We start from the raw sequence: 27,635 nt of genomic DNA, 5'->3' as shown, positions 1-27,635 counted from the left end.
CACAGCTACTCCTGATGGTTTTATAATACAGTATGTAGATGATTCAACACTTATCTGTGCTGCCACTTCTCTATCAACTCTTCATTCTCAATCACAGGAATCTTTCACTTCTGTTGAAACATGGTTAGCCAATGCCCATCTAATCCTGAACCCAAACAAAACTAAATTATTAATCTTCCCAGCCTAACAAGACATCTATCTCATGCCCACCATTTAACATAATAGCCAAAGACAACACTGTCATCTCTCTGACAACCCATACAAAGCTTCTTGGAGTAGAAATAGACAATAACCTAAAATTTGACTTGCATGTCTCCCTAACTATAAAAAAAGTCCATACAAAACTTGGAAGTGTATATAGGCTCAAAAGGTTCCTGACCACAATGGCCAAAATTACATTATTATAATTATCTCCACTCTACTATATGCCTCTCCACTTTTAACTAATCTAAGGAAACTGACTTATCTAAGCTAGAAGCATGTTATAATAAAACTGCCCATATAGAACACATCATTGTACAGCTTTAAGAGTACTTAACTGGGATAAGTTTCCGAACATTATTCTTTACAAACAATTCTCTTTAACCACAAAATTGTAACACAACCAACCAGAGCCCCTGCACTACAAAATCTCATCATCCCTTACAGTTCCAGCAGACCATTTTGCTCTAACAATAAGAACTTACTCACCGTCTTCAAGGCCAACAACACTGCAGGAAAATCTTTATTTTCCAACTATATATCTCATACAATGAACTCCCTTCCTAAATCCATTCTCTCAATCTCACCCACTAACCACTTTAAGCCATCACTTAAAGCTTATCTAAAAAATAAGTCACTATTTTCCTGTTCTAACCCCTCATAAATGCTCTGATACATCACAGTAAACCCCAACCATATCCAACTTCTTCCCCAGTGTTTAATCCTTTATTCCTAGCGACCTGTCTTAACCTTATATCCTGACATAAGTCATAGTTTACAAATACTACTAGCTATGTTTAAAGCCTAGGTTTTGTTGTCAAGATGTAACAAGTTTGCATTTTCTTATGTATACTATATTTTGTTTACTTCATACTTTATTGATTATTGCAATGTGTGCATTAAAATTTAATGTTACTCATGGAGCTTTTCTCCCCGGGCCTGTGCTGAAAAAAGACCTGTGTCCAGTTGGGCTTTCCCAGTAAGCAAATGTTAAATAAATAAAATAAATAAATACATTTTGTTTTTGTTTTCTTGGTTTGTTTGTCTGGGTTTAGTCAACCCCCCTCCCCCTTTTCAGCAGAGTCCTGGTGAGAAAAGGTCCAATGCATTTCACACATTTTTAAACAGATATTCAGTAATTTACATGAACAGAAAATGATATACATTATCAATTACGCACACATTTGCTAATTAGATTGCATTCATTTAAAAGCGGCAACTATTACAGTATAAAATATACTTATGCCATAGCAGATGTTGAGCACAGAGCATTTGAAAAGGTGTGTATTAGTGGGTTTATCAGATACATAATAGATCACCTGACTTGTGCTTAGAAATTCAAAGAAATGGAATTGAAGGAAGAAGTTAGGTAGGGCAGGAAATAATAATAATATCATCGTTAAGAGGTGGGGTGACAAGCAGGTTTTATATCAATGTATAGAGGTGAGGGGTGAAAAGTGTCACAAAACAATAAATACTACTCGGAGATGTTAGTAAAACTAGCATCACCTAGCTATATACATTGTAGCTGGAAGATGCTAGTAAAAGTATTAAGGTGTTCAAGACTAGTCATGGGACTTTGGATTCTGACTGAAGAGGAATGGTTTGACAATATGGCAAGTTGTAGATAACATTGGCATTTACACTGAAGATATACAGGAGTAACTGTTCATTTCATAGGTGAAATTTTAGTTGTCTTTTACATAAGTCTGCATTCTGAATGGACTTCAGTGGCATAAGGGTATGGTTCTATAGGTTATCTACACTATCTGAATATAGAGTCACCTGCAGTATTAGATGATTTCATTAAACTGATTAGTGATGTCACTCCAGGGCATACATTTCTTTTTGGGGAGTAGTACTGTACAGTTGTTAAGGGCTGGGAATTTTTCTAGCTTATAGGGAAGTCTGTGTTTTGAATCTAAGAAAGAACTAAGACATTGGTGTGTTCTATTTTCATAGTTTACTGCAAATGTGGATGTTTACCCGCGGTGGTGGTGCTGTGGTAGCATTGTCGCCTCACAGCAAGACGTTGTCCCGTTTGATTCTTAGCTAGAGCGTCTTCTGTGTGGAGACATGCGTGAATGGGCATACCTTCATTGAAGGTTGTGCGTCAGGGCCGGCAACTCAGCATGTAAAAAATCAACGGCCAATCATTAGCGGACCAGAGTTCCGCTGTGGCGACACCTAACCGGGAAAAGCCGAAAGACACACAGACACACTGCAAATGTGGCTGTTTCAGTATAACATTGCTCAAGTTTGGACATTTGTGGTAACTGAAGGTGAATAAAGTTGGGAGCAGGACAGGGGAGAGAAGGCAGTAAAAAAGTAGAGGCTATGCGTCTTCTGGCTATATCAGTGAGGTAGGTTTTTAATGTGTATAATATACTTAGCTTTTGATGATTTCTGTTAACCATGGGATATGCATGTTGGTCAAATTTTAAATGGTTATCCATGATGACATCCAGTAATGTTACATGGTTTACCTGTTTTATCATGGTGTTGTTGGCAGAGGAGATAGTGAATAGTGTGGTTTTGACAGAGATGTGTTTTGGGATGAAGAGCAGTAGTTCAGTTTTTTCTTCTTCTTTTAGGGTTTAGGAGTAGTTGTGAATAATTTACACACACACACACACACACACACACACACACACACACACACACACACATATATATATAGTGATATAGATTATAGATGTAGATAAAAATATAAGCAAAGCCATAGCTGGCTAATCTATTGTGCAGTGCCATTCCCTAATCTTGTTCCCCAAAAGACCTAGCCAGGTCGTATTTCTGCACCCCCCCCCAACAACTCCAAGCTGAGAAGGAAAAATCAGCAAACAAGTTCATTTGTAGTTATGCTACTGGATATAAACTTTTGTGTGACTATGTGTGAGTATCACATGCATGTGTATAGTTTTGGTACAGGTAAATTTACTGTTCAACATTATATTACTGTTGCAGTAACCTAAGCTATTTGGGTTATATCCTGCAAAGGATCTGGCCATTCCATTAGCTTCTCAATGCTTAATAGAACATTCCTTTGACTTTAACTGCCCCAGAGCTGAAGCAGAACTCTGTTTCTTGTCATCAAAGTCTGCTTCTACTGCTGACTTCATGGAACTGACGGTCAGCCATCAATCCTTCCAGGCTGGTTAGATAAGTTCCCTGCTAGGGAAGCCTTCCATTAATTTAATTTTCTGAGGAATATGTGTTTTTTTCTGTAAAAAGTATATGTTTTTGGCTAGTAAACTTACTTTTGAGAACTGTTTCACTATGACAGAGGATTTTCCCTCAGTTAATGCCCGAGTGAACTCTCAGTGGTTTAATTTGCTTGTTACCTGTATTATGTTTACCTATATTGCATTAGCATTTGTGTGTTTCATGCAGGATTTATTTCCTTTGGAGGCTTCCAGTGTGCTTTTACCACAAAACCTTTTTTGGGGGTTATCTTAAGATTCAATGAGTCTTGCAAGTTCCTCTTTCTTGCTTTGATGCTTCCTTCATGGGTGGTTTCTTGCTTTGATGCTTCCTTCATGGGTGGACCTATGGGGAAGGTACAAGTCTCCTCAATTCTTCCTTCTTTCCCCATTCACAAGAAGAAGAAAGTTGTTAGGTGGTCCTCAGGTGTCATGGCAGCTCTTTCCTTGCCTCAGCCTTTTATGAATGGCTCTGAAATTCATCATTTTCCACCAGTCCATCTGGTGTAGCACAAAGAGCAACAAGAAACAGGGAGATATACATGTACTGATCCCCTGTGGCTATAGGGTGGCCATTTAATGGGGAAGGGAGAATCATTCTTGTCAGTGTTGGGAGAGGGGGTTATGTAAGTGTTCAGCTTAGCCAGAAAAAGGAACTTGAGCCTCAGGAGAGTGTACCTGCTTTGGGTCAGCCATTTCCCTGGGATTCTCCCAGGAAATGAAAGCAAAAACTAAATATGTAGAAAATGCCTCTTGTCTCTGTTTCTTTCAGCAGATACAACTTGCTGGGATTTGCAAGTGAATTTATTTCTGCTTTAATTGTGCCATTTTTCTTCTGATAAGCAAAGAAAGAGTCCCCTCCGGTTTTCTGAAGAGAAGACACTAATGCAAGAAGCCTGTGCTTCAGAGTAAAATGAAGTCTCCGATTCTGAGAAAGTTATGGCTTTAGATTGTCCTCCAGAAGACTTTTCTTTTTCAGAAACCTTATCTAAAATGAAAGAAGTTGTTCAATGGGAACAAAGTAATATTAGAATTGACCAGCAAAGGCGTTATGAATTGTTACAGTTGGATATTCTGCAAACTGCTGCTATCCCACCTGCTTAATCTGCTTTGAAGAATGTTTTCAGACAGCTTGTATTTCCCCTAGCAGTCATCCTCCTGCCCCTAGATACCATCAGAGCTAAAAATGTAATCACAATCCTTCAATAAAAATAAATATATTGGCATTTATATACCTGATAGCCAAATTGTTTTAGATGAAGAAATGCATTCACTGTAATAACATGTGACCGGGAATATACTTCCAACCCATACATGAGCAAGGGGTATCATTTATGATGCATTTTACTACTAGGGTTAATTTTATGTGGAAAAACTTCCCTTATGTTCAAGGGTTACATTAATGCGCACTACATTGACATTAGATGTAGGCAGGCATGTAATACATGACATCCACAATTCATTTTTGTACTCCAGGGTATTAATAACCTCATTAAATACAAAACTGAGATTGTATTAAATGAGATCTTGATAAAAAAAGACATTTTGGATGTCAATACTGGTTCCTTATTTGATCTTAGTATAAATGACTATTTATACTTGTATTTTTTAATAAAGCAATATTCATTAATTTGTCTGTAATAATTGATTCATTTACTGTTTATATATTCATCACTTTCTATTTCATATTAACTGCAAAGTAAATTTACTTTTTATTTTAATGAGGTGTTACTTAATCTTTACTTCCAGTATAACAGGAGTATTAGGAAGCTTATTTCTTAAGATGGTGACAATGGTTTGATCAAATTTGGTTTATCAGTACGTTTTTTTCTGTATTTGTGTATTTTTCTATTTGTTTTATCTTTTTCAGTATGGGTTTTTGTTCCATACAATTTTGATGTGCTTTGTTACTGCTGCTTTTTTTTCTGGAGTGTTTATTACACAACTATCATTTGTATATTCCTAGATTTCTTCACTATTATGACTGGATATTTATCATTGCAGGGATTAGTGGCATTCCTATCAATAGAAAAAGGATGATATTTCTTTCTTTTTTTTTTAAATACCAAGACACTTCCTTCAGGTAATGTGATATCTCATCATTCAGAATACATCTGTACAACACACGGAGTCTATTTTTATTAAATTAAATTATGCATCTCATTAGGTACAATCAGCAACGTGTTCATTAATATGTTTGAAAGCTTATTTGGAAGCTGGTATGGTACCCAGGGGCCTCTGAGATCTCAAAGAAGCAGTGTTAGATGCAGATGATAAGATTTTTATTGAATTATGGAGCTATATTCACAAAATAGCATCTGAAATGTTCATCAAAGCCTTAATCTCTTAATACGAGAGACATATCACTGTTTTGAACAAATCTGTAACTGATTTTAAAAAAAGACTAGCTTCTACTTTTTAAACCAGGCCTGGTTTCAACAAAAAAAGTTCAAGAAATGTCCATGTCTATTACTAAACAGGATGAGGAACTTAAAAATACGAAAACAAATTTAGTTAATTTAGACCTGGAGGATTATCAGGACAACAGGATGTTTACATGGGACAAGAAAAATGGATGAAAAGTGAAATAGTATCATTTAATAGCATCAGTTATGCAACACATAGCACACTCACCTATGCTCTAGAGGTCTGCTATTCTCACACTAGATAAATCATTTACTGAAAGTGAAGTTCAACATAAGAGGGTGCCATACTCCTGAGTATGTTGTCTTTCAGATGAGACATTAAACTAAGGTTCCATCTGCTTGAGTTGGTCATAGCTCAGGTCATGAAAAAGATAACATAGTACCTATTGAAAAGAGTATGTGTGTTTTATTAATATTACTATTCATATAAAAAATTAATGATAATGTCAGTGGTCTCTAACTGACTAAATTTGCAGATGATTGCAAATTAGGAGCTTCATTGAATCTCACACTGACTCAAGTGTTCTCCAGGAGGGGCTGACACAGACAAACAACTGGTGTCAGAGTCATGGACTAAAGCTAAATGCCAAGAAATGCATAATAGTATCCTTTGGGAAGTCATCCATCCCTGCTATCATATTGACAACATACCCCTTAGACTTGACCCAGTAGTCAGGGACTTAGGGACACACATGGAAAGTAATCTAGCCTTTGATCATAGCATGTCTACAGTGGTAAAGAAATCATTCTATGTTGAGCAACTTATAAAAAAAGGTATGGAATCTAAGTCCAAAGAAGTCATTGTTCCATTGTATTCAACATTCATCAGTGCTATCATTGAGTACAATGCCCCCTTTGGCATGTACCTAACCAGGCATATCCAACAACTGGAATGTCCACAGAGATTCCTCACTAAAAGAATACAGTGCCTAAGTATTATGTCCTATGCAGACCACCTCAAGGCCCTATCCCTGTAGTCTGTCGCCTACAGGATTTTGAGGGGATCTCTATGCCTGGCATATAGGGCATTGTCAGACTCCACTCTGATTGACCTTGTGCATAGCCATAAAACAAACAGTACCAGAATTACCCATTCTAAATACATAAACCTTGTCTGTGATATAAATAGGACCTGCTGAAGAAATAGGTATGTATCACAGAGACTACTCCATCTATGGACCAGGCTACCCATCCATGTGAAGCAGAGTTCCTCCCTAATCCAATTCAAGTGCAACTTGGAAAATTGGATGGGAACCCAGAAATGTATCCCTGGTTTGGCACCTATGTCTTTGATGTAAACAGGTAGCCTGTAAATGGTTCATCTCCCATGCCCATGCTTACACTTATCAAAGGTATCAGAACTCATCAGAGATTTTGGATGCATGGCTAGGCTTAAAAAGGCCCTTGTGGTCATTAGCCTAGTAAACACCTACAAACCTATTGTTATAGAAGGGTCTATATTATGATATCTCATGCTCATTAGAGTGAACGACACACAATCGATCCCATGTAAGCAAAAGGTTACAACGTTGAAACCCCAGAACAGCATTTTTTTCCAAGGGAAAAATAAATCACTGTTCTGAGAAAAAAAAAAAAACTATAAAACATTACATAATGTGGGGAGCTTTGCCTCCCACACCCCCCTTCTTAAATATACCAACTCCGAGATCGCACTACAGTGCCAAAAAGGCAAAGTAGCAAAAGCAGCCAAATGAATTCTTTCCCAGGGAAAGAATTCACTGAAAAGCCGCTTCGCTCTTTTGCCTTTTCACGCTTTTCAGTTTGACAAAGATGCATTTGACAACCTGCGTCTGCGACAGCATTATAAGGAGCCGTTATAGAAAAATGCATCTCTCACGATTATTCTACTCAAAATACATATTAACTTACAATTTCTTTACAAATATGTTTGACGAATTATTTAATATTTGCTTGTGTTAAAATGATATGTAGTATAGATGCATAGTTATGCAAACCACAAATACTTATTGTATTTCTAAGTGATTCACAACTGCATTCTAATATTAAGTTGTAAAGTGTATTAACAGATTACTGAAGGTAAAGAAAATGCTGAAGGGGTTAAGGGATGTGTTGTGGCTACAGAGTATGGAATGGCCAGGAAGGGAGGAAAGTACACAGTGTAAAAGAGATATTGTTTTATGTAAGCTCTGATCTTCCTAGGCTGGGATGGGTGGTTACAAGGAATGTTGGGGAGTTAGACTGTTACTGGTACTGAAATATACAAGGTTGGAAAACAAGACTGATTAGCAAGCCAAATGGCTTGTGTTTTTCTAAAACATTATTGTTACTAAAACATGATTGTTGAGTGTTCACGTGCAGCATTAAGCAAGAAGCACAAGGGTCTGCAGAGACCCTATTTGTCAATGTCAGTATTCTGCATGCATGATACTGATAATAAAAGGGAATAAAAACTGTGCATTTTTGCTGTTGGTGAAACTGATTTTTAAACTTTGAAGATCTCCCATTGCTGATGTATGTGGATTTAAATAAAAAGAAAATGTTTTGCACATCCTAAAGACTTATTCTTGACTCAAGACTATCAGGTAATTAATGTTATTTAGGTATATTTTACACTGCACTTTAACATTTTGGTGCTGTGCTTGAAATCTGAACTTTGATCTTGCTGTGGAACAATGTGGAATGAATAATAAAAGGCCCTACACAGAGAGTTCTTCTGTGAATTTCACACTGTTTTGTATGGAATAGTCAGAGATCGGATACTTAACTATTCAGGATGTGCAAACATATAGGCTAGAGATGTCTTTCTTTCTTTCTTTCTTTCTTTCTTTCTTTCTTTCTTTCTTTCTTTCCTCTCTTTCTTCACTTTTAGGCAACTTCAGTTCAAAGTAATGGTTGCAACCATGGCAATGTGTTTATTGTGTTGTTAAATGACTGGCTTTTTAGCATTGTTACCTCACAGCAAGAGGTTCTCCCATTCGATTCTCGGCTTGGCTTGGGAGTGCTTTCTGTGTGGAGTCTGCATGTCCTCCCCATGGTTGGGTAGCGTTCGAAAGACATGCGTGCGTAAATGGGCATGCCTTCATTGAAGGTTGGGCGTCGAGCTGGCACCTCGGCGTTTCGTAAAATTCTACTGCCAATCATTAGCGGACCGGAGTTCCTCTGTGGCGACCCCTTAATGGGAAAAGCCGAAAAACAAACAACAAGTGTCTACTGTTTTGTTCAATGACTGATCTTGCTTTTCAGTATATGTTTCCTGTTTTGTTCAATGACTGACCTTGCTTTTAAGTATATAATGTGCACTGTTTGTTGAATAACTGATCTTGAGTTTAAGTATATAATGTGTACTGTTTTGTTGAATGATTGACGTTGTTTTTTAGGTATATGAGTTTCCTGTTTGTTGAATGACTGAATTGCTTGTTAGGTATGCGGTGTCTGCTGCCTTGTGGAATGACATAAATTTGCTTATTCCTTGTATGTAAAAGTTATAGTGGGTGAATCCCACAGGAACTAAGGACAAGGTTATGTGCACATAACAAAAAGACAGTTTCAGACAAGGAGGTCCCTTGTGTTGAGGGCAGTACCCTCAAGGTTATAGTGGGCAGGCTCGAGAGCAACTAAGGACAAGTTGTTACTGTATATATGTATATATTAAACAACAAAAAAAGAGAGAATTTAACACAAGGTGGTGCCTTGTGTCGAGGGCAGTACCCTTAGGAAACAAGGTAACAGGCATGACTGTTTGCTTTGTGCTGCTTTAATATATGACTGATGTCTGTGTTGTTGTGTGATGTTATGACTGCAGAGACAGAGAGAGAGAGAAAGAGAGAGAGAGACAAAAAGAAAAGTTAAAAGTTCATTCAAATTTATGAGCGTACAGAATGTTGGGACATAAATGTGTCTGTTGTTAAATCAAGTTCAGGTGTGACTATGTGAAAGTACCCTCAGATGGTCAGAAAGAGTGGTTAATTATGGACACAATTATCCCAGTTGTAATGCTGGAGCTGTAACTCTTGAGCTCGTGATGCAATGAAAGCAAGAGGGTGCTGTGGGAAAAGGCTGATCAAAACCACTCCACTGTCACTGCATGATTACAGAATTCCTACTCTTTCCTCCCTGAATGGTGTGTGGATTTATATAGTTATTTTTCTTTTCTCTGAACTGCCAGGATCCAAGAAAAAACATAAAAAATGGAAAAAAAGAGAAAACAATGGGAAGATAAGCAAGCAAGACTGAATTCCTGAAAAGGGAACACCTGCATATTTTATGTATCATAGTTAAAATAAAGGAAGTTGTAAGTATGTGCATGACTGGTTTTAGCTTACTAAGAATTGCTCTGGTGGGGTATTTCCATTAAATGGAACTTATGATAAGGATAAATTAATGAACTTGAAAGGTATTTTGAAAAAAAGAAGAAAAACAAAGGAAGTGGGGAGCAAATATCAATACTTAATACTTTGTATACTGAAGCACTTAAAAGGAAAAAGAGTCAGCATTAAGGGGGTTGGAGGATGCTAATAAACAACTGTTGCAACAGGTAAAAGATGATAAAAAAAGCAGTACAGACCAGTAAAAACGAATTCCTTTATCCTGTTTTGGCAGGTTTGGAGAAAAAAAAATCTAAGGATGGCCAAAATGCAGAGACTTCTGAAGAGGATGATAATCCTCCATTAGCTACTGCACCCCACCCCCATATGTACTGGTACAGGTGGCTTCTGTACAAGAGTCTGCTGTTTCTCAGACTCCTGCATTTTGAACACAATGTCAGCATGGTATTGTTAATCTCAACTAAGTTCTCCTGTTCACCTCTTTTCTTTAGAACATGCATCTGCAATCTAAAAGGTTTTTCTTTATTCTTCTTCCTATTATTCTCAACAAGCTTCTACCTTTCCAACAGGAGCACTGGCCTTTGACATTCCTGTGGCTCATCACAAGTGCTCATATCAGAGGGCAGGACAAGAGGCTATTGCCTCTGCAGAAGATCTTTTGGCACCTTTTAAAAAAATGTGGGGCTAATGCTGATTTGCATATTATAGCTAAATGTTTTCTAACTGTAAAAAAATCCATTAAGGTTTAGAGAGAAATTAAAAAAACAATTACAATGCTACTTTGACAGATTTAAACCAGCTGCTTTGGGCAGTTACTCCAATGAAATAAGAACACAGTTACTTGAAAAGGCTAAAATAACAAATTTTATGTTTGCAGATGACATTGTGATATGTAGTGAGAGTAGGGAACAGGTTGAGGAGACCATGGAGAGGTGGAGATATGCTCTAGAAAGGAGATAAATGAAGGTCAACTGGACTAAGATAGAATATATGTGTGAATGAAAGGGAGGCTAGAGGAATGATGAGGATGCAGGGAGTAGAGCTGGTGAAGGTGGATGAGTTTAAATACTTGGGATCAACAGTTCAGAGTAATGGTGAATGTGACAGAGAGGTAAAGAAGAGAGTACAGGCAGGGTGGAGTGAGTGGAGAAGAATGTCAGGAGTGATTTGTGACAGACGAGTACCAGTAAGAATGAAAGGAATGGTCTACAAAAGGGTAGTGAGACCAGCTATGTTATATGGGTTGGAGACAGTGGCATTGATAAAAAGGCAGGAGTCAGAGCTGGATGTGGCAGAGTTAAAGATGTTAAGATTTAAACTGGGTGTGACGAGGGTAGACAGTATTAGGAATAAGTATATTAGAGGGTCAGCCCAGGTTGGACAGTTTGGAGACAAATCCAGAGAGGCACGATTGCGATGGTTTGGACATGTGCTAAGGAGGGATGCTGGATATATTGGGAAAAGGATGCTAAGGATGAAGCTGCCAGATAAGAGGAAAAGAGGAAGGCCTAAGATAAGGTTTATGGGTGTGGTTAGAGAGGACATGCAGGTGGTTGGTGTGACAGAGAAAGATGCAAAGGACAGGAAGAAATGGAAACAGGTGATCCGCTGTGGCGACCCTTAACAGGAAAAAAGCCAAAAGAAGAAGAAGACTCCCATAAGAAATGGACTAACAGATAAAAGAATAGCATTGGTAAATTACAAAAGTGTGTCAGGCATGTAGGCAAAATAAAGAGAGAGAGACTATGAAGATTATTTGAGTCATTTTAAAGCAGTGTTTGCTAAACATTCAGAAATACCAGATCCAAATGAACAAGCTAAACCAGTTATTGCAGCTGCCTTTGTGTAGGGTTTGCGAGCCCTGTACAAAATAAAATAAAGCATGTGCTCATAGACTGGCAGGAAAAAGACTTAAAGTCCTTATTAAGTGCTGCAAATCACCATACTGACTATGGCAGGGTAATAAAACAAAAATAAATCTTAATCCCTTTGCTGCCACTGGATAAAAAAGGACCCTATGTTAAAGTAGAAATAAATGCAAAGTAAATTCTATTCTTGGTGAAACTGGAAACACTAGGTCTGTATTAAAATTTACTTCAGACAGTCACATACCAGTATCAAAACAAAGTAAAGGCAGTTGGTGTAACAAATGCTACTGTTATGTATCCTGTTTTAAAACCTATGCCCATTTCTTTAGGTCCAATTGAAGAAAGGCATTCTTTTCTTTGGTTACAACTATTCCAGCAAATCTTCTGTGCAAGCTGGGTTGTACCCTTTACTGTACACCAGCAGGGAAGTATCTAGATGTTATAACAGAATTAGAGGGGAAAGTATTACAATTCTTAGGAAAAGCTAAGAAAAGACTTTTGAAGGCATACAGACAACTGAAAACTGCTGCAGCAGGTACCTGCTAACTTATGGGTTAAACATGCTAATGACGTAGGTATATTAAAATCTAAAAAACCTGTAAAAATAAAATGTACCCATCAAAACCCCTCCATAAAATTTCACAGTATCCACTGAAATCAGAAGCACAACAGGAAATCGGGTAATTCTGTATTTGATGCAACAAGAAATGAATAGTGCCAGCTAAAAGTGTTTGCAATTCTCCTAGTCTCCCTAAAATAAAAATAAAAAAAAAATACTTATAGGTTTGTGTAAGACCTGAGGGCTGTAAACAATGCAGTGTTACCAACTTTTCCTGTGGTTCCAAACCCAGCAACAATACTTAGTTGTATACCATCTACAGCAAAATATTTTTCCGTAACAGATCTCTGTTCAGCATTCTTTTCTCTACCTATCCATTCTGAAAGTCAGCTTCTGTTTACTTTGACTTATAAGGGACAGTAGTATACATGGACATGGTTTCCACAAGGATGCACTGATTCTCTTTCATTATTTTCTCAAATTCTAAAAAAAATATTTAAAGGATGTGACATTTCCAGATGGGTCTGTGTTAGTGCAATATGTAAATAATTTACTAATAGCATCTGATTCTTTTCATCAATATTAACAAGATGCCCTACATCTTTTAACTATCCCTGCAGGAAAAGGACACAAAGTATCAACAGAAAAAGTACAGCTATGATTACCTCCGGTATGTTATCTTGGTCATTTAATATCTCAGAGTAGGATCTTACAGTAGCTATCTCTCACTCTGAATCACCTTTATTACTTAAAATGAAACTCAACCACTCTTGACTGCATGTCCAACTAAACAGAATGTGCACTTTTTCCTGATCTATCTGTTTCTCCAATACGCCGTTCTGTTCTAAATCCTGCATCTTTGTTATTTATTGCTAAAGATGATTGTGTGTGTGTGTGACTAATTTTCTGCTTTCATCTAGAAAGGACTTAAAGGACACTCCTATGCACAATGTCAAAATACATTTGTGGATGGTGCCTGATTAAAATGAAGATTTGGTTGCAAAAATAATATTTTTATACACACACACACACACACACATATATATATATATATATATATATATATATATATATATATATATATATATATATATATATATTTTTTTGTCTTGCTGTTAAAAATTTGTCATTGAGTGCTTATCAAAAGCACATAGATAATACGACAGATTATGCCACCAAGCAGATTATAGAAGTAATAATTCTTATGTAATGCTATTGTAAAACTCTAATAATGATGACATGTTTGATTATGCCAATGGTACTTTCGCTCTGTTTTTGTTGCTGTTTCCTTTAATAACCTGGTCGAGAGAAAATAGTTTCCTGTTGGTTCATTGAAAGTATGCTGTGGACACTAATTTAACCTGGTGTAATCTGACTAATTTTTAAAGTTTGTGTCTCTTTAGCTTGCCACCACAAATCGTGGACACACATGTTATGCCCAAAATGGAACTGTGCCAGCAGGAATCAGCAAATACAATGACACTAGATATGAAAGTGTGTTGAACTCTTTACAGTTAAGATGCTATGACTGCGAGTGTGGCATGGGCATGATAGAGGATTGTTACTAATTTGTGGTGATCATACCTGCACCTGGTTACCCATAAACTGGTCAGGGTGTTGCTTTATGGGCTATATTACTCCTGCTATTCAACATTTAGAGAACCCTCCAGCAGGTAGACTGAGAAATAAGTGTGCAATCCACCGGGTGGACCAAGTATTTTCAGTTAACTCCTGGGTATGTAGTGCAAAAGACAATGCTTGAAATCACCATCCTTGCTCAAATTTTTCAGGAGGTAGCTAACCATGCTTCATATCACATCACAATGACAAATTGAAAAATGACTGCAGTACGAATTGTAGTGTTACAGAACTGATTGGCACTCGATATAATGCCTGCTACAAAAGGGGGGTTATGTGCCCTTATGAAAATCATTGTTATTCTTATATTACTGACTGCCATAATAAACAAGAAATGCTGGCCAATTTCATGGAGTAGAGGGCCAAATATTTGCACACTAATTCTAAATAATGGACACTTTTTGGATGGTTGGGCAGTGTATTTGGTAACCTAGGAACTAGTATTTTACAAGGTATAAAAATAGGTATTATTTGTTTAATTGTTTTAATATTTTCTGTTCTAAACACTGTAATCACAAAGTCCTTGATCACACCTGCACATGAAATTCCACTTGTACCTGATGATGAACTTAGGATGAATGAAAACTCAATCACTACAGATGAAGTGTATTTTATCAAATTAAGGAAAATCAAAATATAATTGTGTATTTTATGACACTAGTGGTGTCAAAGGGTGTAGTCTGTTAGAGAAAAGTATATCTCTCATGATTATTCTACACAAAATGCATATTAACTTACAAGTTCTTCACAAATATGTTTGATGAATTATTTAATATTTGTTCATGTTAAAAATGATGTGTAGTATAAATGCAGAGTTATGCAAACCACAAATACTTAATGTAGTTCTAAATGTTTCACAACTGCATTCTAATATTAAGCTGTAAAGTGTATTAACAGATGACTGAAGGTAAAGAAAGTGCTGAAGGGGTTAAGCGATGTGTTGTGGTCTACAGAGTCTGGAATGCCCAGGAAGGGAGGAAAGTACACAATGTGAAAGAGATTTGTTTTATGTAAACTCTGACATTCCCAGGCTGGGATGGGTAGTTACAAGGAATAGTGGGGAGTTAGAATGTTACGTGTACTGAAATACATATATTATATATAAATATATAAATTTCCTAGATATTTTTCTGTAGTATTCAATTTGTCAACATTCCCATCACTTATATCAGCATCTAAAGTATCATTAGCATCTTTTTTTGATTGTCATCTTCCTCAGTTCCAATACTACTTTTAATAATTTCTTTTCCTTCATCCCTGTTTATTATTTATAGTATCCTTAGTTTTTACTCACCTTGAATATGATGTACAGCAGTAGTTTGATGTAAGTCTAAATTTTCAATCTCTTTAATCTTATGGCAATCAAATAAACTTTAACCAAGTTTCTTACATTTCCTGCAAAATATTGCATAATTATTTATAGCATGGCCAATCTGTCCATGCAGTTCTGCATAAAATGTGAATAGGAATCACACATCATACACGGGCACACACATGCGCATACACACATACACACACACACACACAGACACACACACACACACACACACACACACACACACACACACACACACACACACACACGTGTATGGTTGTCCTCTATAAAGAATATATGCTTTCCAGCAACCATTCCAAAAAAATTACATTCATCCTATTTTTTTAGTAACACATACATATTTACAACATATTGAAAAAAGTATCTCGTATACATACTGGTTATGTTAGTTATTCAGGATTATACAGTAATATGTCACTTTGCTGAAATATTCAGTCTGGCAAAATTATAATTAGTGTAAGAAATACACACTTGTTTTAAATCACATAGGCAAAAATTGTTCAGCAGATGTTATGTTTTCAAAAGTCAAATCACAAGAGTTTTCTTTTCTTATGTAAATAAATACCCTAACAATCTTTGAAAATGTCTTTGTAGGTAAAGTCATTGCACTATTCACTTCCTTTGCATCAATGCTCTGAATAGCTATACCATTACCTGACCGATAAACAGAATGTGATGACATTGGATGACCTTTAACTCCCTCTAACAATGGCTCTGCAATGTTGCTTTCATGAACATCTCACTTATCCATTATCTGGCTCCATGAAGTAGCTTCCTCAATAGTCAGCTTTCTAACATCACATATTTTTACAGTTGCTCAAGCAGAAAGCCAGCATCCTCAACATTTAGCACTGTAATTCTACCAGTTCCATCAGTAGTATTTAACATGTAACTTTTATATTCTACTACTCCATGCCATGACTACCCTATAGCATGTCACAGTGGAGAATGGAAACAGAAAGAGTGCTGTTTGCATTATTTATACATACATTATTTACCAGTTATTTACACATTGTGCCAGATTCTGTAAAGTTTGTGGATGGTATTTGCAGGCAGCGCAGCACACTGAAGGAACACTTCAGCACACCTGCTAGGAATGCCATTTCATAAAAAAAACACTGAAGGTGCATGGACTACTTAGCTATTCAGGGTAGGATAATTATGGATTCAATGTATGCCCCTCTGATTCTAAAACACATTGTGCACACCCAACTCAACTTGAATATGACAAACTGCCACACTGACTCTATTTCTGAAATCCTCAGTGTGTGCTTTACATACCTAAGTGAACAAAAGCTACTAGTTCAGATTCTGCAGAAGTCCGGAGCAATACCAAAAAAAAAAAAAAAACATAAAAATGCAACCTGCAGTTAATGAACCACAGTAGGCTGCAGTGATACAAGCCATAAATGAGGATATGGCTGTGTGCCCCAGAAGGCAGCCCGCTGGAGTCAGTGCAAAGCTGCAACTAAGCCAGTTGTCAGAGCAGCAAATAATTGGCAGGTACTAGTGAGACAATTGGTGCAAGCTGTCTGCAAAATGTATGCCCCACACATGTTTGTGTGGACACTATGAGAAAACTCCATCCCCCTTGAACCAACGTGTATCTCAACATAGGAGTGCTTGCATCTAGAGCATTCCACACATGGGGAATGCTGTTGGCATTTCACACAGAACCGCCAGCCATATCCTGCCAAAGATCATGTAAACAATGTGCAGCAATGTGGATAACTATATGTACTTTCCATCCTCATGTAGTGGAGAACTGTAGTGTACAGGTTTTACAGCACTGCAAACTGCCCCCATTTACTTGATGCAATATATCTCACATACGTACTTATCAAGACACCAGTACATCCTGAAGCAGACTAATACATAAACAAAAAGGGCTGACCATCCATCAGCTGCTAGGTTGTGTGTGCAGCAAACAGCAGCATAACAAACATCATGGCAACACACCCTAGAAGTGTCCATTATGCTGCCATATGCAGAGAAAGTGGACTGGGTGTTGCTTCCAGCAAGGTGAAATACCTGAGGGACTACTACTGGATAAGTACAGTAACACAGCTAGGATGTAAGCTAAGGATACACCTGACAAAAATATCCAGTATGATCACATGTGTTTTATTCCCCACAACAGGTGGCTGTGATTGTACACTTGAGCTGTGGCTAATGTCACTATACCACGGACCATACAATCCTGCTGAGGAAGCCTACAGCATAGCTCATGCAATGACCAGAAACACCATAGAGTATTTGTTTGGTCTACAGAAATCTAGGTTCAGATGTCTGGACACATCTGGGTGTGCACTGCAATCCACACCAGAGAAGGCTGCACAGATGATAATGGTGTGCACCATGCTGAATAACATGATTACTAGAGCACATGGTAATCTTCCAGCTTCAGGTGTGGGTGAACTACTTCAAGATCCCCAAATTTGTGAAGATGGCATCCCACATGTATCAGAGGAGGAGCAGGAGGACATAGGTGGCAGAAGACACAGGCATAGGCATCATAAAGTGTGACCACAAGTGCAGGCCCAGGCAACATGGTAGCATCTAATCCACAGCCTTGAGTCATGACATGCCACACGTACATATGTACACAGATTAAACATTGGTGTTCAGGCATTGCCCCATCATAGCAACACAGATTTCATCTAATGGCAGTTACCCACTTGATGTACACAGTGAGCATCAGACATAACACCAGAAGAATGCTAATAATAATATATAACATTATTATAAATGTACACACATCTGTCACAACAGGGATCATCAACTCAGGGCACAACTGACACAGGTATGCATACACACTCAGTTTGTTGTATCAAGTTTATGACAATCAGTAAGGAACACACATCAGTGTAACACATTCTTATCTCTACACTACAATAAGATTAAAAAAGAGAAACAGCACAGAACATAATGCAGAACTTTTAACATTACAAGCCAGATATAGCACAGTAAACTATGGATAAAGTAATGTAATACATGGTGTCAGCTATGTTTATTAAACTGTTGGACTTACTCTAACACAGTCAAGGGTGACCGCATTAGCAGTTCACACCATGGTCTGCTGTGCCCCTACTACATACAGAACACTTGGCCAATGTTGCTCTACAGAGGAGACTGGTGAGGTGACAACACCACGTTTAGGTGAATGAACATGACAGTCACTTGACTGTCTGGTTGTAACTGGTGGGACTAAGGCAGATGGGTTAGCAGTGTAAGCATGTGGATAATGGAGCATACACACTGATGTTCAATGTGCAAGTCTGGTTCTACTGAACAGGTGTCTGCCTCTCCCATTTTGGAATTAGTTAAGCACAGTCAGGGTATGCAGAATCCTGCTTGTACTACCACACTGTTGTAGAACTGTAGAGACCAGGGCATCTAATGACCATGCCACAATTAGCATACTTTCATTTGGAGCAGTCAGTGATGCCATTATCTCACCGTGTCTGCTCTCCTGTGCTGATATCTTTAGTTTATTATTTGCAATAGTATACAATAGATCCTGGCCTGTTCTGATACTGCACATTGGTATTAACATGTCTGTCTTTCTGGGTATTTTTGTTGATCTGTTCCCTCTTCTGTACTCTTCTAACATTGACACTTCTTGGTGTATAGTTTTTGCTATTTGATATTTCCATGATAACATTTGATTTTTTCTCTTCCTTACTCATACTGCCCTGGGTTTTTGTGGTAAGACTTTATCTGTTATTAATTTAGCTGCACAATATTATAACCCATTTACTTCTGTTATATTGCAGCAATTTCTCTGAACAGTCTTGATTATTGTGTTCATTTGTTTTATCAAACTTTTAACATTTTGAGCCTTATTGACTTTCTGTAGTCTAATTCTTTCATTGATCTTAATATGTCTGTCCATCCCTATTAAATCAGGGAAACTCTTCCCTTAGATCATTTTCTTCTAAACAAAGTGCACTTTCTTTGTTCTCTATTTCCAGCAGGCATTCTACAAAAAGTTCCAGAACATGTTCCTGTGCCATATTCTTTTCAACTTCATCCTGTGTCATCCATTGTTCTTTCATATGGGAACTCAATGGCCTTTCACTCTATAACATTCAGTGCATTGGAGTTGCCACATTTTCTTGTTCCTTCCTTTGCTGTGCAACTCCAACTGAACTTTTGTACTGGTTTCCTACTGAGAGCAAAGAATCTTCATGTAGCAACTGATCATATGCTTCTTGCCTTACTGGTTTCTCCTTTGAGAGTCATTATTCTGTCATGCTGTGATGTTGCCAGAGTTAGATTTTCTACACTAAATCCTTCACTTCGCAGGTGATCATAACTTCAATTTCTTTAACTTCTCCATTACTAATCCTCTTTTTTATCCCCCCCTCCTTTGTTTTCATTTTCTTTTTTGTATTGTAAAATTTTCCATATCCAGGCACCTTTTCCTATATTTATCTTTAAATATCTTTAGTGCTGCTTTTTTGTATTGATTAGGTTTCCTTTCTCCTTTGCAGAAATATTACATGATATCAAATCTCTCTTTCTTTCCCATGTCTATATTTCTTCTTCAGATGTCTCTCTCTCCTCCTGTTTTTTCTTACTTGAAGGACTCATTGTTCCATTAGGGTTCCTATCGCAAAATCGAACATTGAGAATGCTGAATACTGGAAGGCCGAACTTGGTAGTTCGAAGGGTAAGAATGTCGAAGCTGCGGAAACCCAAATTCTTTCCCAGGGAAAGAATTTGTTTGGCCATTTCTGCAGCTTCGGCATTTTCAGACTGGTCAAGGTAAGTGTACGAATGGATAGTGACAGACTTTAGGGTTAAGGCATGGGTCAGGTAAGTGTGCAGCAGTGATGGACTTTAGGGTTAGGGCTGGGTTAAGGATAGTGCATAGATAATGGTGTATGTTAGGTTTAGTGTAGGTTTTGACGGTGTTTGGTGTGATTGTGTTATGTGTGTATTTTTTGGAACAGCAAATATTTTTCCCTGGGAAAAAAATCACTGTTTTGAAGGTTTGAAGGTTTGATGTCCGAATTCGATCTTCCAAGTTCGAACTTATGGTGTTCGACATTTTGGAAGTTCGATTTCATGATACAGACCCATTCCATTATGCTATATTATAAACTGTGTTAGAGCTCTTACACTAAATCCTTCATTTTGTCTGTATTTCATAACTTCAGCTTCTTTTTTTAACTTCTACTTTACTAATCTTCTGTACTATGCTCCCTCTTTGTGATCTTATTTTTTGTATTGTAAGATTTTTCTTATTTGGGTGCTTTTGCCTGTATTTCCCTTCAGATACTTTTGGAGCTGCTTTTTTGTATTGATTAATTTGGCTTACTCCATTCATGAATATTGCACCATATCAGATCTCTTTCTTTCCCATGTCCATATTGCTTTATTATACCTTTCAAAAATTTCTAGATTTTGATCTTTATATTTTTGCATTTCCTTTCTTGCTTCTTTTTTCAAACAGGCCAAGGTTTCTTGGTATATATAATGTTTTTCATGAATCTATTGTATTAATGAACAGAAATGTGCATTTTAAGCCTTTGACATTTTTTCTTGTGCATGTATTTTTATTTGATCTAATTTCTCTCTTAATCTTTTGTATATCTTCTGACCAGAAATTCTGGTTATCTTGCATAATAGTAACAACACATAATTTATTTTTTATCCTCAATAGCCACTCTGTTATCTTTATGGATCTTTTTTGGCCTGTCATTTTATGTGTTTTTTTTGTGCACTACACTTCCTTCTACATAAGAGGAGGCATCCTCCCCCTGAGCCTGGCCTTAACCCCATTATAGGAATGTTTCTGTGTCTTTACAATTCTACACTGTCAATTATTCCAGTCCTGGCACACGTGCGCATACCAGGACTGGGCACATTTTTAACCTGGGACTTGTGCTCCCAGCTGTCTTTTTTATTTTTTAAGCTATGTCTGTCCATGATATATGCTATATAAAATACAGTCTATATATCAGTGTCATCTTGGTGAGATTTTGTAAAAACAGAGTCCACCTTGTGAAAGTACTCACCAAGACTTGAGGATGAATTCAGTTCCAGCAATATCTCCTTTACTTGCTGATTTTATCATCTCTCCGTTTGGAACCCCATCTCCCCATTTGGACCTCCATCACTCCATTCAGATGCCCATCTGTCCATTTGGACCCCTCATTTTCAGAATGGCTAGACAAGTTTCCCTCCAAATCTGAGGTTAGAGTGCATCAACATCACTGTCACCATCTTGGTTGGTCTGTATCACCACATCAATGTCCTATGTGCCAGGGGCCATGCTACCATATTGAGACACATCAGATTCCACATCATGATCATGGACGGGCTAGTGGAGGATACAGATAGTTGATGTATTAAAAGAAGAGACAGATGACACAGAGTAGGACAATGTTCTTACAACACATGCTGGATATCATTAAAGATATATGCCACATATATCTCACTGCAATGTTACACATAATAATGACTTTACAGGTCTTTTCTATGTATGATTCATGGAATCTACATAACAGGGAGTATACAGTCAGGTTACATAGCCAACATACATGACATATGTGATGAATGCAAACAAAACACACAGCTGACAACTTCTCCTGGGAAAACAGTGCTGTTGAAGAGGGATGAACTTAGGGAAAAAAATCAGCATTATTAATCACATTATTGTCACCAATAAGCATTTGAACACAGTTAAAATGTACAGAAGGGTTTACATAGGCATTCCACTTGTTTGTGCAGTTGGTGAGGTTGATGCGGTTTGGTCTAAGAATGGAAAGAGCATCACACTATTAATGGAGGACAATAATAGGAGTAACAAGAATGACATGTATGAAACATAGTTAATTGCATACCACTGACAGACTCCCGCTGTAGAGATTTATTTGTTGTGCTGCACATCCTGCAGTGAGAAAGTAAAGAAAAAGACAACACAGCCATGTATTTAGCCAAAGCAATACTGACAGCATGACATTTAAAACACAGTAACAGGGACTGCAAATACTCACATGATGGGTGTTGTGGCTATTGACCAGATGGCCTTGTGCTGAAAAATAGTGGTATTAATGCCATGTATCACATGTGTGCTACCCATTGATGCAAACTATGAACCTGTTGCAGTAACATACTTGGCCTGTCTGTGCTTGCACCTGCAAGACTTGGGCCCCAATTGGGGGTACCTGTATTGTACAATGTTAGGGAAATTATGTGATAAACAACAATTCCATGATACGAGGCTGAAGTAATAACAGCTAGTGGTCACAGTAACACAGTATGGTGGCACTCACCTGCCATTCCCTGGTGTTGTCCAGAAGCAGATGGACCTGTGAATATTAATGCAGACAGCATTACACTTGTTGGTTGCACTTTTCTGTCTGTACTGATGTTGTATGAGTACATGGCATTAAACTTACATTCATCATCATCACTCTGTGTGGATCTGTACACAACTTAAAACTAATGCTGTAAATCAAAGATTACAATACATGACACAACAACAATATTCAGTGATTTTCTTGATACTCAACCATGTCAAGGAAAGAAAGAAAATCATGCTCAGCCTGGAACTCCAGCTTCTATCCCATTCCTAAGTATGCATCACTCTCCTATTGCTGTATGCTGAGAGATCATAAATATTGTGATGTCACCAGGGAGGGTCAATAGTGGTCCACCACTGGTGGCATCCCTCACTCTTTCATATCATTTTAACCTGTTGGCGTCACAGAGGATCATATCTGAGCAACACCATTGACATGTCTCATGGGATATGTTGTGACCTCCAGCTGCATTAATCATGTTGATGAGGTGGGTCCACATTTTATTTCTCCAGACTGTATTCCCTGCATGGCTAAGGACTCTCTGGCAATGTTGTCAGTGTGCATCTAGTATGATGCCATTTTCCTGTGGGAAGAATTTGTCACCCTAGAATGGTTGGCAGTCTGAAAGACATTGATATGTGCATGATCATATTCCTGTGGGAGCCCAGTTATGCAAATGATTATGCGGACAGCATATGTCACCATAAATGGCATGAATTCTTGTGCAGTGTAAATGTTTATAAAACACTGTCCATGATAAATACTATTGTGACACAAAAACTAAATAAAATGCCTTCATACATGACAGTTGTAAAATCAACATAACTTGTAATATTTTTAGAGGCTGTATGGGGGATTAGAACCCCTTACACTACATATTTGTTGAATGGGATCATGCCACATAAGTCTGTATGCATTACATATTAAATTACTACACAAACTAACAATTGTACAACTTATGAAAAGTGTCAGAATGGATCTGTAGGCAAGCCGCCGACAGTACAGATCCATTGTATATTGAGCCAGTAGTTATAAGACTTTCGTCATGATGTTATTATATTACATTTTAAACCATCAATGAAGAAATATCTGTAACAGGAAAATAACATAGTACATACAGATAATGTCAGAACCCATGGGTTCCCATACTTACACCACAGAGTGTATGGAATTGCTAGTATGAAGTAAGGATGATCCATAAAGTTGTCTTTATGTAATGCTCACATTTTAAATGCAAATCTCTAGTCTGTACAAGTGGATATGGTAGTGAAATACACCTGTATGCATAAACGTCAATCAAACATTGTACAGTAACTTGCAACAGTTTCTGTTAAAGCACACATTTTCAGTAAAAATAAATTTAAATGGGTACCATTGAGAATGAGGAACTTTAACATATGTAGTATTCCCCAAAACAGAAATGCTAGCAGGTACCTATTTGCCTCTAACTCGGAATCACTGAAAATAAGAACATCTAATGTGCACTCCTCTTTAAATACCATTTGCACCATACTTAATTAATGAGGTTCATTAAAATTCTAGGTTTTGTAATTCCATTTGCACATGCCTGTGTAAATTGGCTACATGCGGCTTAGCACCCAGGTGTACTGCACATGTACCCAATAGGTGCCAATGAACTGTACCATGTGTGGCACATGCCCGTTAGCTTCCAATGATCTGATAAGATGACATATTTGCCACTATGATAACATGACATAAGTAACCCTTTTAAATACTGATTTTGCTACATTTACAGATCTTACCATTGCTACCTGAAAACTGAGTTGGACCTCAGTGAGCATTTTTCCTATTTTGCATTTATCATACAATTTCCATTGAAAGACTGAGATGTTACTTTCTGGAGACTGAGACATGTCTGTGTGCCCAAGTGGACCGAGGAGGAGACCACCCAGATACTGGTCATCCATGCTGGTGTAGAGCATTTGATGAGAGCCAGGCCAATGAACTTCCCAGTGATCGAAGTCTGGAACCAGATTGCAAGGGAGCAATGAACATGTATGTGGATCTAACAGATTGGAGTGCAGGTTCACTTCCTCCATTATGACCTCCATCAGAGTGACACAGAGGAACTTCATCAGAGGAGTGCTGAGATGTGGAGACAGCCCGTGTATCCCTACTGTAAGTGTGACTGCTCTACATATACCCAAGCATTCCTACAGAAGTTAGAGATGTATTTCTGCCCCACATATATCAGATGGTTGTTTTTTTATTACCATTAAGTGACTGTTGTGACAGTTAGTTCAATATGATAATTAACCAGACATGGTAACTCTTTTTGGCATAAGTATGAGCTCAGTTCCCATGCTGTTAATTTATTTAATAATGTTTATAATATACATAATTATGAACTTTGTAGATGTACATCTGTTTTTCAACATATAATGACATCATTTCACAAATCCTCTTTCCTTGTGCAGCACTGTTGCCTGGAGTGCCTAGGCCACTGATGACTTTGCATTCCATATTTATCAGTTATAGTATGACAGTATCACATACTGTAGCAGTATATGTCTGAATAAAAACTCATACACAATTTCTTTAATTAATTCATTCTAATAAAGTGAGAATTCTTACTATAGTCCCATTTTTTTAAATCTAAAGGAATGCCTGTCCAACTATTTACACATTTGTTTTCAGTTATGTGTTGACAGCTGTTATTTCCTTAGAGTATAATGGGCAATAACTGTTAGAAGTTTTCATATCTGTATGTTCTCTTTAGGAATTTGAATAAACACAAGCAGTACATGTTTGTTAAAAAGAAACACATGCCACTTGTTAGCTTGACCTATATATTGACCTATAAGAAAACCTGCCACCATCTCTCAGTTTTGCCATGCTATGGATCTTAATCCATATAGGGGATAAATATTAATGAATTGTTCTGTTGGTTTACTTCACCCATGGCAGGTATGTAAATAAGCATATCACACTTATTGATATTAACATTTGTTTTGTGCATGGTTATGAATAACTTGGTTATTCATCAAATTGCTATGAATATACCCATACTTTGTAACATACAGCTATTTAACTGCAGGGTTACTAAAGCAGTACCTGTTTGTTAAGAAGTAACGTGTTGCCTGTAAGCTTGGCCTGTAAGGAAAGTGGCCTTTTTCCTTACATTTTAGCATGCTATCTGTTCCAGTACTCACAAGGGAAACATATCAATAAATTGTTGTCTTGGTTTACTTCACTCATAGCAATTATATATAGAAGCATATTGCACTTATTGATGTTAACATTTATTTTGTACATGTGTTGTTATAACTTTGTTATTCGTCAGATTCCTACAGATATAATCATAATCCATAATGCTCTGCTGATATCAGCTCTTTAACTGCAGGGATAGTTAAGCTTGCTACAGACTGTTACATGTCTGACAAAGGTATTTTCCATTATGGTATTATTTTTAAAAGTACTATCCAGTTCTGTTTTAGCATTGATTATTATATTCACTTCAAGAACAACATCATCCTTATCTTTTGAGGGAGTGAGATGGTCAGACTTACAGCTGAAATACAGAGCAGGGAAGATGTATGTATTTTTTTTGTGCCAAGGATTATCTTAGTCCTCAGACACATCTTGCTGTGTTCCTCATGTACACTATTTTGATTCTGTTAATAGAATCTCTATGATACATGACACTACCCCACTGTCTGAGGCATGTATGTTTTCCATTACTGTTAATGCTTCTGACCACAGTGCTGATATGAATTACTTTTTACTGATTATTTACCTACATGGCCAACACATGTTCATTCTTTGAAATCCTAAGCCAGGACCCATATTAGCAGAACATCCCCATCCAAGTAATGTCATAATACCAATCCCCAGATTTAATAAACTCCATGTAGGAATAATGCAAGCCCTACACGGAGTGTACAGTGGCCATGTCTGCAGCTCCCCCTTGGCAGGGCATGTTGCATATTAATGAAGGCATGCTACTGAGGGAGAGCTGTGTACAAAGTTACTGAATCAGTGTCGGGGTGTGTTACAGTGCTCAGAGATGTGTAACACATCCGCTGCACTGTCAAAGTGCCATATGGCATTAAAATACTAAATTGAATTTTTCCTGGCCAGCTGTAAAAGTTATATGTAGGAGGTGTGTTACAGTGTCCACAACACACCCCCTGCACTAAAAAGTTTATTTATTTTATTTTATTTTTATTTTACATTTGTTGACCGGGAATGTCCGACTAGGTTCCACAGAGCCTGTTTTCAGTGGAGGCCCGGGGAGAAATGCTCCAGATGCATGTCTTTGGAATGTGGGAGGAAACCGGAGTACCCAGAAAAAACCCACGCGAACACAGGGAGAACATGCAAACTCCACACAGAAGGCACCCCAGCTGAGAATCGAACCGGAGAACCTCTTGCTGTGAGGCGACAACGTTAGCCACTGCACCACTGTGCCAAAGTGCCACACAGCACTAGAATATTAAAATAAATGTGTCCTCTGCCAGTTGTAAAAAATTATATTTGTAGGGGGTGTTACTGTGTCCATAATACACACCCTGTGCTGTCAGAGTGCCGAATGGCAGTAAAATTAAATGTTAAAAAGTAGTGTCCCTATTATTTATTTTATTTATGTACTCATTTGTTTTATTTATTATTTTTCTGTTTGCATGGCGCTTAGCAAGAAACACATGCCAGACATCTGAAAATAGAAACTGAATGCTGTTATATTTAATAGAAAATGTCAATTTAAGCATAGCTGTGTGGATTTGCATGGCATGGCATGGTGCTCCAAAGTGCTTAAATGTAAC

Source organism: Protopterus annectens, chromosome 1.part1 (assembly GCF_019279795.1).
Source record: "Protopterus annectens isolate FY-2018-M chromosome 1.part1, PAN1.0, whole genome shotgun sequence".
In the NCBI taxonomy this organism is placed as follows: Eukaryota; Metazoa; Chordata; order Ceratodontiformes; family Protopteridae; genus Protopterus; species Protopterus annectens.
The sequence above is the reverse complement of the archived record's forward strand: the minus strand, read 5'-3'. Positions refer to the sequence as shown.